General features: G+C 35.2%; 1 pseudogene; it reads left to right on the plus strand.

Moving 5' to 3' along the window:
• The first annotated feature begins 10,780 nt into the window (after positions 1 to 10,780).
• Positions 10,781 to 14,142, plus strand: LOC120195372 (annotated as a pseudogene).
• The last annotated feature ends 339 nt before the right edge of the window (positions 14,143 to 14,481 follow it).

The raw sequence follows: 14,481 nt of genomic DNA on the forward strand, positions 1-14,481 counted from the left end.
TGATTTCAAAAATAATTTTTGATAAATAAATCTTAAAATTACACAAGTGTTTTTTATATCAAAAAGGGGGAGATTGTTGAAAACATTTTGATATTTCGATATAACAAATTAAGTTAAATGAATTTTAAGATTTTACAAAATTATATTCAATTCAATTAATCGAATATCAAACTATTACTCCAAGTCCTTTAAGATCAATTTTAATCCTTACTAAATGTGTAAAATTGTGTTTTATACTTAATATATTTTTGAAACAATTTTCACAAAGTATTTTGAACCAAAATCAAGCCTTAAATCAATTTTTCAAAGGCATGCACCGATGCATCAATCCATGCATCGATGCACCAATGAATAAATTGAACATCGAATGTGTTTCATGCACCGATGCACTATTCATGCATCGATGCACTCGGATTTTATGAAAACATCGAATGCATTTGGTGCATCGATGCACAAGTCATGCATCGATGCACTCTGGCTATTTTCAAACATCGAATGCATTTTATGCATCGATGCACACTTGGTGCACCGATGCACTAAGTCTTCCAAACGGTCAAAATATTTGAATTTTACACCGATGCACCGATGCACCTGTGTGCATGCATCGATGCATGAGATGCTCCCAACCAGAAAATTAATTGTTTTCACACAATAACGGCTCTATTATCTCCACTAATTATCCCCAACGTTCAGAATTGATCCAAGGAGTATTTAAACAAGTTTAGAAGCCATTGATCAACAAGAAGAAACAACAAGCAACAAGAATTAAGAGAGAATCAAAGAGAAAGCATCAAACCTCAAGTTTGAGCATTTCAAGCCTATTTTTCATTCAATATTCATTTTGCTTTCAAGAACACTTTTGTACTCAATTGTATTCATTCTTGAGTGTTCTTTTCTTTGTTTTAGAATTATGCAAACATATTTTCCTTATGAGGTTTTCCTTGTAAGTTTGCGAATTTGTAATATTCTCTTTGAGAAAGAGTGTTCTCAAGAATTGGGGTATATTCTTGAGGGAGTTGTAAGGTTATCCCTTTGGCCTCAAAAGAAAGAACAAATTAGTGAATTTGTTGGAAAATCTTTAGTGTGGATAGCTAAGGTAGTGGACGTAGACTTTGTTTAAGAAAGTCGAACCACTGTAAATCGCTGTGCAATTTCTTTCAATTTTCTTGGCGATTCCGTCGATCGATTAACTCAACAATATAGATATGTTGGCTTTAGGAACTATGGATTAATCATTTTCCAAAAGATTCTGGGGCATGTGGATATATAAACTGTAGACATGTTTGAAAGATTAAACAAGAATGCAAATCCAGTTCCTGTCATATTAGCTGAAACATTTCGTTCCTTGAATTCCTGTAAACGAGAAGGAGAGGGACGTTTTATAGGCTGTGCACCTCTATTATTGGTATGGATTCTGACCATTTTAAACATGAAGAAAGAGCTCCTGGACGGGTATTTCTAGAAGGCTTCTCACCTCTACAAGATTTCCTTTCTCGCAAATGGCCCGAAGGTTATGACGAAGGAAAATGGATGAATATCTTTGGAAATCTCGAAGATAATGATGTATTATGGCTAGCCTCATGGAATACTTCTTCAAACATAACATATAAGTGTGGAGAGCACGATTGGGTTCCCTTTCTTGGCATATGGGGTTCCATAGGATATACACCTTTGATGGTCTCCAGACAATACGGATCAAGGCAGTTTATTCCTGCGACATCAGGTTTATCTGAATCAGAATTTGCATTCGGAAGTGATCAGTACAAGGAAAAGATCAGAAAGGTTACTGAGGCTTGGAAATGGATTCATCGAGTAAATTTATTTACTTTCAGTCTAAAGCTCTACCCGAATACGAGCAATGGAGAATTAATCGAGTCAACGAAAACATTCCAGTGGTTAATTTTGAGAATGTTGAACCCATCAAAGAACATTTGAGAATTATACCATCTCTATTAGGACTGGCAAAGAAAGACTTTGATATCGAAAGAAAACAATGGATAAAAACTCTACAAAAGCTGGAAGATGAAGCATACCACAAATAAATTGAGATAGATATCCATAAAGGGTGAGCATATCAAGTTAGCAAGGTTGAAAAACAGCTCAGGATAGATTTCAATTATCTACAGTCATCTATCAGCAGGTGGTAAAGACTCAGATTACCGAAGGATCAAGCAAACAAGAAACAACAAGTTTAAAAAGAAAAGCTGAAGAAGGTAAAGAAGAGCTCAAACAAAGTAAACACCATGCCAAGATACTTGCCAAAGAAAATGAGGCATAAGAGCAAAGATTGATGGAAAATCAAGCTCAAAACCAGAAACTACAAAGCAATATCTTAAGGTTGGAAACTACATTACGAAGTCAAGAAAGTAACTCGGAAGTTAAGAATCTAAGGAAGCAAGTGAATGAACTGGAAGCTAAAGTCCAAGATCTTTAGATAAAGGAGAATCAACTCCCTATTATCCCTTATGAAGGAATTTTGCAATGGCGCTATCGTTAGAAACGTGCTCAATGGAAAGTCTAATAAAGAGACGACCTCATTGCAAAGTATCTGGAGAAAGTTCAGGAGTGGCACAATATTTAGTGGACTTGGCATGTGAAGCTACCACTTTGAGTGAAGAATTGGAGCCAGTAACCGAAGAAACTCATAAGGTCTTTGAGTTACTTGAACATATACAACAATTAGGGGAAATTGCTCAGATGTATCTATAGTATGTTGTATCTTTACAAGCTTTGTAATAAAACTTTTTTCTGGTATAAAGGTTGTTCTAATGAATCAGTTCAGTATCAACACCTTTCTATATACATGCATTTGCATTTTATTAGTGTTATATTTGCATTATTACATTTATTTATTTAGCATTTTATTTTTTTTGCATTCATTTTCAAAACTTAAAATTAACAAAAAAAGATTTTTTTCTTTTTCGAAGAATACTAGAAACCTATAAGCATCCATATCATACTCGAAAAAAAGTAATGGATGATAAAATAGATCAACTTGAAAGGACCCAGCTGGAAATGCAAGAAAGCTTCAAGAAAGTTCAAGAAGAAATTCATGAACAAATTATGAAAGCCCAAAATGATATGATGGAGAAATTTGCAAGTATGTTACAAGGAAAAAGTATGGATCGAGAAAATACCCCAGCTGTTGGTATTACCACGGAAGAACCTTTGTACCCTTCAGGTTTCACACCACGAACAGATCGTCTAAAAGCTCAAGTTATTGAAGAACCTCTATATCCTCCAGGCTTTACACCATCATGTTAAGGCCCAAGAAGGAATGACTACTCATTCAGGAAGAGTAAACATAAACTTACCTAGTGCCTCTATAAACCAACAACAAACTGAAGATGTCCATGATCTTGATGAAGAGCGTAAAAACGAACAAACCAAACAAGATGATGAAAAATAGAAACAGTTAGCAGAGGAAATTAGGACTATGAAGGAGGACCCTAGCATGTATGGAATTGAGGCTAAAGAATTGAGTTTGGTGCCTGATTTGGTGTTACCGCCTAAGTTCAAGATTCCCGATTTTGAAAAATTCGATGGTACGAAATGCCCCTTTACCCATATCACAATGTTTTGTAGAAAAATGACAGGTTATATAGGGGATGACAAATTGTTGATTCATTGTTTCCAAGAAAGCTTAACAGGTTCAACTATTCGATGGTACAACCAATTAAGTAAAGCTCATATTAAATCTTGGAAAGATTTGGCAAAATCTTTTCTTGAACAATATAAGCATATAAAAGACATAAGGCCCAATCGATTGGTGTTGCAGAGTATGGAAAAGAAATCCAACGAGAATTTCATACAGTATACCCAGAGATGGAGGGACATAGTTGTACAAGTACATCAACCCATTAAAGAAGATGAAACAATTGTGTTATATGTGAATACTTTAAGAGCTCATTTCTTTACTCACCTCATAGGGAATTCCTTTAAGAGCTTTGCTGACATAGTCACAGCTGGTGAGATGATTGAAATGGCAGTTAAGAGTGGGAAACTTGATAGTGGTGAATCTAGTAAGAAACCACCAATAAAAAAGAAAGAGAGTGAGGTAAATAACGTGAGGAAATACAAATCCAATAACATCACGGTGTCTCAACCTTAGGATACAAGATCATCTACACAAAACCCTATCAGGCAAGGGATAAAGAGAGGCAATAAAGAGAGAAGCACCAGTTTAATCCAATTCCTATGACCTACAAGGAATTGTTTCATATTTTGTATGATAAACATGTGGTGCCACCTTATCATATATCACCTGTACAACCTCCATACCCTAAATGGTACGATGCTAGCTTACAATGTGAATATCATGCAAGAGCTCATGAACACTTTATTGAGAACTGCATGTCATTTAAGAAACTCATTCAAAGTCTTAGATACATGAATGTCATCATTTTTGGTGACAATGAGCAGCCTAATGTGGCCCAAAATCCACTGCCAAACCACGCAGGTATGGGAATCAATGTTTCAGTGAAGAGAAAAGAAAGAAAATTATAATGGAAGTTAGTGAGGTAGAATCACCCATGTGTTGGGTGTGGAGTCAAATGATCAATGTTGGTTGTTGATGCCTATTTTCCAGTTGAAAAATTCAACAGTGAAAATATGTCATTACCACCAATGTGACGGACATGTTATACAACAGTGTCCATTTTTCTGAGATTTGGTACAAAAGTTGATGGATGAAAAAGAAATGGAGTTTTTCAAGGAAGTACCAGAAGAAGAAGAAATCGATATTTGTGCCTCTGAGGGATCGTCTAGAGAGATCTACAATTCTGATTGTCCTCTAATTATTACACCAAGGATTCGAGTATCAGAGAAAATAACTTCGAAAGTGGTTAAAATACCTCCATCTCCATTCCTGTATAAAGATGACAAGCAAGTGCTATTGAAATATGGTTGTAAGATGGATGAGATAGTAAAAGAAAATAATGAAGTAGATGAGGTTGGACATTTTACTCGAAGTGGAAGATGTTATTCCAAAGAGCCTGAGAAGCAAGTTAACAAAGGGAAAAAGGTTGACCTACAGTTGAGAGAAGATAAACCTGTCATCAACGAGCCAATAACTGAGAATGAAGCTGTAGAATTTCTGAAATTTCTCAAACATAGTGAATACAATATTATTAAACAGTTGTATAAGTTGCCTACTCGTATATTAGTCTTGGCACTTTTATTAAGCTCTGAGGCACATCAGAATGCCTTACTGAAAGTGTTAAATCATACTTTTGTACCATAAGAATTGTCGGTAAATAAGCTGGATAGGTTGGTCACAAACATACAGGCTGAAAATTTCATTTCTTTTTCTGAAGATGAAACCCCCTCTGGGATTAATGGTATTCCTAAAGCCATGCATATCACGATTAAGTGCAAAGGACATATTCTATCTTGAGTGTTAGTTGATAATGGCTCAGCTTTAAATGTAATTCCATTAGTGACTTTGAAAAAACTACCAGTTGATAGCACACTCAAGAGAAATAGTCAGAGCATTGTTCGAGCTTTTGATGGAACTAAAAGAGAAGTGTTAGGAAAGATTGACATTCCTTAACTATTGGCCCAACTACATATGAAGTGGAATTCCTTGTGATGGATATTATACCCACTTACAATTGCTTACTGGGGAGGCCTTGGATTCACTAGGCAGGGGCAGTTCCATCTACACTTCACCAAAAATTAAAATTTGTGATGATGGGAGGCTGATATGTCTTAATGCTAAAGAAGATATCATTGCTTCTGTCTCTACCACTGCTCCATATATTGAATTGGATGAAAAAACTATTGATTTTTCTTTTAGATCATTGGAGTTTGTTAATGCCACATTTGTAGCCGAAGGCCAAAGGCTGCCCAAGTCTAGACTTTCAGATTGCAGTAAGATGGAGCTCAAATTAACCCTGGGAAAAGAGAAATAGTTAGAAAAGGGTTAGGAAGTCACTTGCGGGGACCAATTAATCCAGTTTTTCCCATCATTAAGAAAGATCGATTCGGTTTGGGATATCATCCGACTGTAAGGGAAAAACATAGAAACATTAGGAAGAACCAGGAAGTGAGGAAGGCAAAGTTAGCTGGAGAAGATCTCAGCTGGGAACCAATGCCTTTTCCATTGTTGAGTAATACTTTTATGTCTGGAGGACATATATTCCGAGAAGATCAACAAAACGAAGGGCTAATATTTGAGGATGCTTTGAAATAATTGAGTATCAATGTCATATCAAATGATGAATCTGAAGAAAAGAGAGCTATGAGCATTTACCCCGCACCACCAGACTTTGAATTGAATAATTGGACTATGGAGGAATTACCTATAGTTTTTAAGTCTTTTTCAGAGTAATACACAAGAATTTCCTCTATTGCTTAAACCCTTGGGTAATAGTTCATTTTGTGTAAAGGGTTAAACTATGTGTTTTTTTTTCAATAAAAGATGCATTCCAGTTAATTTCACATGGAAAATATTTTCTATGCATTTTTATGATTATATGTATATATACTCTTGTTCATTTTCCTTTCAGGAACTCACATATCAATAACATGGATGTTGATGACATTGACACAAAATTTGATTTTGAGCAGCCCAAATGTCAAGGGGAAGCTGTTAAAAATGGTGGAAAAGAGGATAAGCAAATTCTGCCTCATGAGAAACATACTGAGATCTTAAATTTGGGATAAGATGAAGATAATAAAAAGTGAAAATTGGCACTACTTTATCTGATAAAGCACGACAGAGTTTGATTAATTTGTTTCGGGAATACAATAATGTATTTGCTTGATCATATAAGGACATGCCAGGTTTGGATACAGAGTTGGTAGTACACAAATTACCAATAAAACTAGAATGTAAGCCTGTTCAACAAAAGCTGAGAAGAATGAAACCCAAAATGCTGCTAAAAATAAAGGAAGAAGTAAAAAAACAATTCGATGTCGGGTTTTTTAAAGTGGCCAAGTACCCTGAGTGGGTAGAAAATATTGTCCATGTACCAAAGAAATATGGTAAAGTCCGTATGTGTGTTGATTACCGAGATCTCAATAGAGCTAGTTCGAAGGATAATTTTCCTTTGCCGCACATAACATATTGGTGGATAACACTGCTAAAACTTCTTTGTTCTCATTCATGGATGGTTTCTCTGGTTACAATCAAATTAAAATGTACCATGATGATATGGAAAAACAACATTTGTTACCATATGGGGAACATTTTGTAATAAAGTAATGTCATTTGGGCTGAAGAATACAGGTGCAACATATCAAAGGCCATGGTAACATTATTTTACGACATGATGCATAAAGAAATAGAAGTTTATGTCAATGATATGATTTTCAAATCCAAGTTATAGGATGAACATATCAAGAATTTTAGAAAGCTTTTCCAAAGATTAAGGAAATTTCAGTTGAAGCTTAACCCAAATAAGTGTACATTTGGGGTGATATCTGGAAAGCTCTTAGGGTTTGTCATGAGCAAGAAATAAATTGAAATAGATCCAGATAAAGTTAAAGCTATTCAATATTTGCCACCCCCACAAACATAAAAAGAGGTTCGAGGATTCTTGGGAAGATTGAATTATATAGCTTGATTCATCTCACAGTTAACTGAAAAATGTGATCCTAATTTTCGTCTCCTTTGCAAGAATAATTCTGGGGCATGGAGTGACGATTGTCAGGAAGCTTTTGAAGCAGTTAAGAGATATTTTTCAAATACCCCAATCTTAGTACCACCTATCCCAAGCAAACCCTTAATTCTTTATTTATTGGTTTGAGAAAATTCAATGGGGTGTGTATTAGGACAATATGATCAAACTGAGAAAAAAGAGAGAGAAATTTACTATCTCAGCAAGAAGTTCACTGATTGTGAAACTAGATACACGCCTATTGAAAAATTATGTTGTGCTTTGGTATGGGCCACTCGAAGGTTTAGGCAGTATATGTTATATTACACCACATGGCTCATATCCAGATTTGATCCTTTGAAGTATATGATGAATGTACCTGCATTATCTGGAAGGTTAGCTCGTTGGAAGATCTTGTTGTCAGAATTTGATATCCAGTATGTAAGTCAAAAAACAGTAAAATGAATTGTCATAGCTGAATTTATTACAAGCAGGGCTTCTAAAAAATATGAGTCAATAAAGTTTGATTTCTCAGATGAAGATTTAATGACAATCTCAGTGGAAGAATCGGGCTACATCCACTAATGAATATTGTAAGTTGAGTTTTGATGGTGCTTCGAATGCTTTAGGGCATAGAATTGGGGCAATCTTGGTTTCACCAACTGGAGAACATTATCCTTTTATTAGCCGACTCAATTTTGATTGTACAAACAATGTGGCTGAATATGAGGCATGTGTTCTGGGTCTTAAAGCTGCCATTGAACGTAAGATAAAAATGCTTAAGGTATATGTGGATTCAGCCCTAGTAATTTACCAAATCAGGGGGAATGGGAGACAAAAGATCTCAAGCTTATAGAATATCGTAAATTGATTGTGGAACTCATCAAAGAATTTGAAGAAGTAACCTTCAATTACCTTCCTGGAGAAGATAACCAGATGACAGATGCCTTGGCCACTTTGGTAGTCGCATTCAAGGTAGATGAGCATTTGAGCACGATGTCTATTGAAATGCAGGCTTATGAGTACCCAACCCATTGTTTTAATATTGAAGAAAAATAATATGAGAACCCCTTGTACTATGATATCTTGCAATACATCAGATATCAAATTATCCTAAATAGGTAATTGAGAATGATAAAAGAACTATCAGAAGAATGACATCAGGGTATGTACTTGATGGTGAGATCCTATATAAGAAAAGCTTTTATCAAGTCTTATTGAGATGCATGGACACCAAAGAGGCCAAAATAAATCTTGAAGAGGTGCATGAAGGAGTATGTGGTACTCATGCCAATGGGCATACAATGGCTAGACAAATTATGAGATTTGGGTACTATTGGTCAACTATGGAAACTAATTGTATCAATTATGCCCGAAAATGTCATAAGTGTCAAATTTATGGAGACAATATGCATACCTCTCCTTATCCATTCCACGTGATGACTCCGTGGCCATTCTCTATGTGGGGCATATATGTTATTGGAAAAATTTTCCGTAAAGCTTCAAATGGCCATCGCTTCATTTTGGTAGCAATAGACTATTTTACCAAATGGGTAGAAGCAACTTCTTATGCAAACGTCACTCAGACCACAGTCTGTAAATTCTTGAAAAAGAAAATCATTTGTCGATATGGTCTACCAGAAAGGATTATTTCTCACAATGCTTTGAATTTAACAACAAGATGATGAAATCAGTTTGTGAGCAATTCAAAATAAAGCATCATAATTCCACTACTTATCGCCCAAAGATGAATGGAGCAGTTGAGGCAACTAATAAGAATATCAAGAGGCTTATAGAGAAGATGACTAAAACTTATAAGCATTGGCATGAGAAACTACCATTTCTTATGTTGGCTTATAGAACTTCAGTACGAACATCAACTGGGGCAACTCCTTTTTTGTTAGCCTATGGAATGTAAGTTGTCCTATCTATTGAGGTAGAAATTCCTTCACTTCGATTTTTATCAGAGGTAAAAATAAATGAAGCAGAATGGGTACAAGCCAGATATGACCAGTTAAATTTGATTGAAGAAAAGAGACTAAAAGCTATTTGTCATGGTCAGATGTACCAAAAACGGATGATACGAGCACATGATAAGAAAGTTCACCTCCGATAATTTTAAGAAGGAGATCTTGTACTTAGAAAGATCTTACCTATTCAAAAGGATTTCCGAGAAAAATGGATGCCGAATTGGGAAGGACCTTATATTGTAAAGAAAGCCTTTTTTTGGAGGAGCTTTGGTTCTCTCTGAGATGGATGGGCCAGAATTACCCCACCCAGTGAATTCAGATGCAGTTAAAAGGTATTTTGTTTGATTGAAAAAAGGAGGGTTCAAGATGAAAATCCAAAAATGATATCTTGAAACCAATAGAGGTCTCAAGTTGAAAACCCGTAAAGGGTGGCTTGAGTGTTATAATTCAAGATTCATGTTTGGAAAAAATCTTGGATTCTTTGTTAATGATGCATAACATCTAGATATTTTATAGTCAAGAAGAGACTTTACATCCTTATGCATTATTACGATTCTCGAAATCCTTTTGACAGAAGCTATACTTGAGTCACTTTGCGGCATGCCAGTTCAAAAGTATTTATGCTATTGATATGTGAAGACGCCTACTTCTTTTTCTTTTACATTTTTCAGAAAAAGTTTGCCATGTAATTATTCAAAAACTCTTTACATTTGTATAAATAAAAAGAGACTTTTCTCGTTAACTCTCATTTTTGCAAGCATTTTGCTTTGAAAATTTAAATATGTAATTTAACTTGAAGTACATAAAATCCTGGGTGTATTACACTACAAGAAAATATACCTTTAATGACACACACTAATTTATGACTTGCAAAATATGTGTGTCATAAAAAATGTCATGTTTCTTAAAATCTGAATGATTTATGACTTACAATAATGTGTGTCATATTTAATAGTCATAATCCAAAAAATTTAGCAAACACACGGATTACACTTTTCATTGTGTGTCATCTCTAAAAGTCATCTTTTAATTCCCCCCATAATTTTCATCATGCATGCTTTCCCGCTTCTAGTCCTCCTCGATCATCAGTTCATACTAAACCTATGTTTCCATTTTTTTCTTTGCATCAGTTCACGCACGCATGCTTCCCCCTTTTTCTCTTTGCATTCATGTTACCAAGAAACATGATATTGAGAGATCAGATGGAGAATGCTTCTTCCCCCAAACCCTACCCCTCCAAAATCCAAACGAAAGAACCCAAAATCATCTAAGGAGAACGCTCTGCCGCCAGATCCAAACTCACAACTCTCCCCCGCCACAACAGCTAAGATCAAGTGCCCCTTGTCGCCATCCTCCAACCCTCTCAAACGTAAGCTTCTCACGGAAAACCTCCATGAAAACCCCATCTCTGGAGCTTCCGATTCCGGTATGAAGGTATTTTATTTTTTTAACCAAAAAAAAAAAAACAGGTCTCTCTGTTCTCTATTCTCCGTTGCTTTAACTATCTCATTTATTTGCTACATTTTTTGTTACATCGTTTATTGCGTGAATTGTAGATTTGGAAGCAAAAGCTGGTACAAATGGGAGCTAAGATCGAGACTCAGTTCTAGGATAAAGTGACTCATGTTTTTGCTATCAGTTCAGATGCTCTTTTGCACCGCGTCAATGAGGACCAATTGGCTCGCTTCAAAGGGGTCAGTTCTCTTTCTCGTCTTTTTAATTTGATGGTATTTCAATGGAATACTGGAAATTCTTTGGTGTCCTGACTTTGCTTGGGGAAAACTGCAACATTTCAATTCGGTAAATTGATAAAGAACATGTAATTATGACTTCAATGATTATTTTTAAATTCATGATTTTTTAGGGTTGTGTTTGGGAACTTAGATTTCAAGAATGAACGGAAGTGTATGTTAAATGAAACACAAGTGACATTCATGATTATAGATTTAGGTTAGTAGTGAATTTGACATATTTATAGATATTTGTAAATTTGAAATCCATATGTTTATACCTTCTACATATACAACCATACTGAACCTTAGAATGCATGTAGTTTGTTCCCATAATTTATATAACAAAGGAAATCCAAATCCAAAATTTGAAATATATATTCTAAACAGATCTTGGCGGTGGATTTGAAATACTTGTAGGTATTTTTGAATTTGGAATTCATCTTGTTATACCCTTTAAAATATATGGGTATATTGAACTTTAGCTAATTTGTATTTAGTGTGTTCGTTTCATTCTCACAATTTATATAGGAAGCTAAGTCCAGATTCATTCTATCAAATTCATCTTCCAGACATTACAGAATTGTTATTTGAACAATTCATTTATAGTCACATCTGTTTTCAATATTTGTATTCAAATTGTACCAGTAATTGGGAATCCATTTTGATGTATTGTTCGTATGTTGGAATTTATTTCTGAAGTGCTTGCTTGAAGTATAAGTTGTTTTGCAATAAATACTTGTTGCAGCATGTCCTGTTGTGTCCGTGGTTGGAGGACAGCTTGGAAGCTGGTGAAAAGGTTTCTGGGGATTTCTATACCCTGAAAGTGGATTCGGCAGGACTGGATGTACCTGACAAGAGTCAAAAACCTAAACTAGCCAACAGAAATTCTTGCGACTATGATGAACAGTTAAATTGCAAAAGGATCAAACCCTCACCCGAGGAGATAAAGCAAACTAACGAAGAAAGGAAAGGAGATATAGAAATTAACTCTGCATCAGCAACATCAGATACTGAGCCTCACTCTCCCAGTTCTGTACCTAGCAGTCCTGAAAACCTCAGTACTCAAGATAAGGATGTGAGTTCCCTGTTCCATTGTTGGTTCTGATGAAAGTTGAAACTTGTCTATTTGGTCCACTCTTTTTGTTCAGTTCAGTTGGTAGAGCACAAGGTTCTTAACCTTGAGGTCGTGGGATCGAGTCCCATGGAGGGCATTTCATAATTTAGAGGTCTCTTACAGAAGCCGCTCTCAACCTAGTATTGGGGGTAGCCTACTATCTTATCTCCCCCTTATCCCATTACATATGGGAACAAGGGACAACCATATTTTTGTTTGCATAATGCAAATAATAGCCTTAAAAATAAGCGTCTTAACAGTAAGGTGTATGCTTTTAAGTTTCAAGCTTTTGTTGTGCTATTACTTGTTTAATTATACTATGTTCGGTGATTAGGTTGGCATACCTACACCTTTGCAGCACAGTCCACCAGATTTTAACAAAGACATCACAGAGATATTTGGGAAACTTGTGAACATATATAGAGGTGAGACTTGGTTGTGCTTCAGATATGTGCCATTACTGCTAGTTACACATTGCTTTCTGAGGATCTAACATGATATGGTTAATTTCTTTCAAAAGCATTGGGTGATGACCGCATATCATTTAGCTACTACAAGGCTATTTCAGTTGTTGAGAAGCTGCCCTTTAAAATTGAAAGTGCAGATCAGGTAAAAGGTCTGTCTGGAATTGGAAAGTCAATGCAAGATCATGTAAGCGAACATGTTCTGATTTGAACTTTTGCTTGCGGCATTTGCTGCTTAGTTTGGTTAACTTGTTTTAATTTTTCCATTCAAGATTTTCTAAGAGGGCAGTGATGTGGGACAGAGGTAGTAATATAAATTACCGAAAAATGTACCTTATAAGTGATTTGCAAAGATGTATAGACCTTTTAGTCTCTTTTTTTTGTAACAAAAACCTTTTAGTCCCCTAACATTTATCCCAGACTGTTGGAATATTCATGCAGATTCTGGAGATAGTGACTACTGGAAAGTTATCTAAATTGGGGCATTTTGAAACTGATGAGAAGGTAAGATAAAAGGTTCCTTTTCAATTTAATTTAGACTACTCTTTTCTTTTTATTTCTTTGGGCTTACTTTTACAAATATAAATTTTCTTTACAATGATTGGCCCATATTTATATTTGGTAGTAAATTTTATGGAGAAGAAATGTTTGCCAATACTTTTCTACTTTACAACATTTGCTTTTCAATCTTTTGCAGGTAAGAACAATAAGTTTATTTGGCGAAGTTTGGGGAGTTGGCCCAGCTACAACCCTAAAATTATTCGAGAAAGGACACCACACATTAAATGGCTTGAAGAACGAAGATTCTTTAACAAATTCTCAAGTGATAGGGGTGAAATATTTTGATGATATTAAGACAAGGATCCCTCGGCATGAGGTTAGACTACTATGTTCCTGCCAATGATTTTCATGATTGAAAATTTTCAGATATATCCCTATCTTTGTGGAATCATTTTTGTTTTCTGAGTGAACAGGCTCAACACATGGAATCTCTTTTACAGAAAGTTGCAGATGGTATTGTACCTGGGGTGAGCACTCAAATTTTAGACTAAACTAAGATTTCATAATACTTTAAAATTTGAATTTTTGTGAAGCCTTATTCTACTGCTAGAAGTTTTATGATGGTGTTCCACTATGTTTTGTACATATAATGTGTATACAGATTAAACTGATATCCACCCTTTCTACTTTAGCTTTTCCTCGCTGAAAGAAAGGACTAGTATAAAAGAAAGTTGTGAAACTAATAATACACAAAATATGGGAGCTTTGACTACTATATAAGAAAAAGGTTGTTTAGTCATTTATTCATGTGTGCTATGATTAGGGACATAATTGAACTGAGTCGAACTGATACATCGCCAAGCTCAAAGTCGGCTTTATAAGAAATCTTGACACTTTAAATTTGGATTGAGCTTGAATGAGCTTCATTTTTCATGCTTGAACCCTTCTTGTAATTCACTAGAGACACTCAAGCTCAACTTGCCGGACTCAATTATGTTTGATAATTTATTAATATGTACATTAATCACTATATTTTATCCATTTACTAGTTTCTTGTTAGAAATATTGACTATATTAAAAATAAAGGGCGGAGAGCCT

This window comes from Hibiscus syriacus, unplaced genomic scaffold (assembly GCF_006381635.1).
Source record: "Hibiscus syriacus cultivar Baekdansim isolate YM2019G1 unplaced genomic scaffold, ASM638163v2 tig00117012_pilon, whole genome shotgun sequence".
Lineage (NCBI taxonomy): Eukaryota > Viridiplantae > Streptophyta > Magnoliopsida > Malvales > Malvaceae > Hibiscus > Hibiscus syriacus.